This window comes from Nelumbo nucifera, chromosome 8 (assembly GCF_055504915.1).
Source record: "Nelumbo nucifera cultivar China Antique chromosome 8, China Antique-T2T, whole genome shotgun sequence".
Taxonomy (NCBI): domain Eukaryota; kingdom Viridiplantae; phylum Streptophyta; class Magnoliopsida; order Proteales; family Nelumbonaceae; genus Nelumbo; species Nelumbo nucifera.
Window position 1 is genome coordinate 7,187,094 of NC_142656.1, and position 3,818 is coordinate 7,190,911.

The window sequence follows — 3,818 nt, forward strand, 5'->3', positions numbered from 1 at the left end:
AAATGATCGGACCACAGCTTCGTTTATTCTAGCCAGACACTTAAATACACGGCGGTATTAATCAAACTACAGTGGGGGTCATTGGTAACTGGTAGGCCATTTTTTTATCTCGGTGGAAAAATCATCGACAGCCGATGAAGTCAGTGATCGGTTTAAAATTTTAGGGTAAATTTCTTACCCTTATGGTTTAGTTAATTAACTCTATCCTTATTATTTGAAAATTGATTAAGTATATCCTTTTTCTGACAATTGAGTAAGACACAAAAGCTTAAAATGCTCATTATACCCTTATATAAAATTACATGTTTATCCTTGTTTTTTAATTAACTTGATCCCTCTCAGATACTCGCCTTATCTGTCGAAGGGAAGAGAAGACAGGAGCGCCATCCCGACGGCTCGCCATCGCCATCTTCACTGACAGCGATTGCTGCAAATAACGAACGGCGGAGGTCTGGCAGAAATCCGACAGAAGTCGGCGGTGGGTTTTTTTATCCCTGTTGTTAACACATCTTTTTGTTTAAACCCTAAACAAAATGGGGATGGATTTTTTTTTTGTTTTTTACTGAAGGAATCTGTAGTGTATGATTAGAATACAGTGTTATTTTGCTTTTGCAAAATAAGAAGAAGGAGGGCGATCTGGAGCAACATCAGACCTCTTGTGCAAAAAGATAAACAAAGGGAGGCGAAAGGTTCAGGAGGGAGAAAAGGAGGAAGGAGGGCGATCTGATCAAATTTCTTCGGTTGGAAAGAGGAAGGAGGACGATAGAACTATTTTGGGAAGTAGAAAGAAAGGAGGAAGTGAACTTGTAGATGTTCGACGAAATGTCAGAGCGATCCTAGCATAACTATGCCAATGCACGCCCGCTCATGCTAGCACACGCCAGTTCTACTTTTCATTTTGTAACATGCTATCTATTCGTTATAGATGCATTCGGAAGTTGTTGAGGATGTTATATTTGGCTTGGAATCAGGCATTTTATTTAGGTGCTGCATCATGTCCCTCCCTTTTTTATATTACTTGGGTTTGTTAAGATTTTCTGATTCCAAGAAAGGACATATTTTGAAAATATAAGTTCTATGCTGTCTTTTAATTTCTCTTCAAATGCGACATTTATGCTAAAGGAAGGTGATGTCTTCTCACTTTATTGTGTCACGATAAAGATTAGTCTGCAGAAAGTTAAATGCATGGAATTCATTTACAGTCTAATTTTCAGCTGCCCTCTCTCACACAAAGGCTAGCTAATGCTCCATTTTAGTAACAACTAAAATCATGAATTTAGGGTTATTTGTATACAGATTTGATGCGGATTTGGGCCTGGTCAAATCATAAATGATCCTCTCTCTCTCTATCCTGTATTTTTAAGGATTTTAGATTTTCAAGGAATTACAAGTAAAAAAGAAGATGCAATGTTTACAACCGGATATATTTAGCAGGTCTAACTGTCTAAGGTGAACAGATGGTTTTTACTCCAGGTGATAAATCAAGAGTATGGACTGGCGGTTTGGAAACATCAGTTTTAAAAGTAGTGGACAACATGCTGGACAATGGAGATACTAGACTTCTAGTCTTTGTCAAAATCCCGCATTGCACCATTAAAAAGGAAAAGTAAAAGTAAAACAACATAATGCTAGACTTATGTTGTTATTTTACTTACAATTGTATTGCCCAAAACACCAACATTTATAAACCATGCAATATCAGATGACGAATCCGTGATCGGTTACCACTTTTATCAATGGAAGAGCTTTGATCAATCCTCCCTCAGAATTTTCATAAATGTGATCGGTTACCACCTTTAGGATGCCAAATGATTCATCACAAATTTTTAAGGTATCGATCATGTATTTTCGATATCATTGTTAAACCCTAAATTTGCATAAAATCTCAAACAGAATTGTGGAGCTAGTTACTTTTTTCGAAATGAGAAAGAAATATTTCTTTGATCAATTAAGAAGGAAAAAAAGGCACAAATTATCACAAAATTTCATTTGTCTAAAACAAAGCCTAAATCCTAGAAAAAACAGAAAGAAAAAAAAAAAGAAAAGATATGAAAAACATGAAGGAAAAATGTTGTAGCCTGTTACAAATCAAGTTGTAGCTTGAGTACCAACACACTAGTGCATCAGATTATACATTTTTGATTCTCAAATTTTTTATACGACCCAATAATTTATCACAAAATTCAGACATTCTATCGAAGTTATCCTTCTCTAACTAGACAACTACTTCAACCTCATCTAGTGGGTCTTTAAAAGGTCCTTCCACATCTCCTTTGATGGTTACACTCTGTTGGACTTGTGGTCTCCTTGGTATCCATGCAAAGAACTTACACCCACCTGCATCCTACAAAAAATAGTGTGCTTTAAGTGATTTAATATTTAACAAGCTTTGCACAGACAAATAACTAAGATTGAATAATCTTACTTGGGGCTTTGCGCAAACCCAAAATCGTCTCCCTTGTGTATCAGGCCGTTTAGATGTGAAGACCCTGCAAACCCCATTTCCACATGGACAACACCTTATCTCATCCTTCCAACAAAAGAAATTACATTTTCTATCACCATCAAACTACAACAATAACCAAGAATTTGCGTTACATGAAACGTTATCAAACTATAGCACAAACTAAGGTTTTGTATAACCTATGTAGTAGTGACAACCATAGAACTCCCGCCCAACATTCTCAGCCTTCCCATTTTGCGCCACGACAAGTACACACTCCCCACCACCACATGGGCAAAAAACCTTTGTGGTATCAGAGGGGTGTTCGGGTGAGCGGGGGAGTGCAAGTTGAATCAGGCTGGGCACATGCGTGGGTGTGCGTTGGCGTAGCTACGCTAGGATCGCTCTGGCATTTCGTCGAACATCTGCAAGTCCACTTCCTCCTTTCTTCCTACTTCCCAAAATAGCTCTATCGTCCTCCTTTCTCCTTTCCAACCCAAGAAATCTAACCAGATCGCCCTCCTTCCTCCTTTTCTCCCTCCTGAACCTTCCGCCTCCCTCTATTTACCTCTTTGCACAAGAGGTCTGATGTCGCTCTAGATTGCCCTCCTTCCTCCTATTCTTCCTCCTTCCCTCCCCCCTCAATATTCATCTGTAGAACTCACTGCAAAAGCAAAAAAATAACATTGTATTCTAGTCAGACACTACGGATTCCTTCAGTAAAAAACAAAAAAACCCATCTCCGTTTTGTTTAGGGTTTAAACAAAAAGGGGTGTTAAGAACAGAGATAAAAAACCCATCGCCAACCTCCGTCGGATTTCCATCGAACCTCCATCGTTCATTATTTGCAGCGATCGTCGTCGGTGGAGATGGTGATGGCAAGCCATCGAGATGACACTCCTATCTTCTCTTCCCTTCGACAAATAGGTTGAGTATCTGAGAGGGATCGAGTTAATTAAAAAACACAAATAAAAATGTAATTTTGTATAGGGGTATAACAGGCATTTTTAGCTTTTTTTGTCCATGGTTAACGGTTAGGGGTATACTTAGTCAATTGTTAAAAACAATAAGGGTAAGCTTAGTCAATTTTCAAACAGTAAGGGTAGAGTTAGTTAATTAGCCAAACCATAAGAGTAGTTTAAGAAATTTACCCAAAATTTTAATAGAACGTTGGAGTTTTTTATGCCATAAATTGATTATCGATGGAAAAGTTAGTCAATTAAATGATTTACATCAATTTAAACACGTGAAAATACGAATTGGATGTGGAGTTTACACTGGTTTATGTTTATATTAAAACAAGGGTAAATTACAAAGACCCCTGTATTATGATCGTGAGACAAAGACCCCCCCTCACAAATAGTAACGGAATGCA

General features: G+C 37.8%; 1 long non-coding RNA gene across 1 annotated transcript; it reads left to right on the forward strand.

The window, feature by feature from the left end:
- The first annotated feature begins 84 nt into the window (after positions 1-84).
- On the forward strand, positions 85-1,096 carry LOC104588244 (uncharacterized). Its single transcript, XR_733758.3, has 2 exons — positions 85-165; positions 343-1,096. It is a non-coding gene; the product is annotated as an uncharacterized LOC104588244 (long non-coding RNA).
- The last annotated feature ends 2,722 nt before the right edge of the window (positions 1,097-3,818 follow it).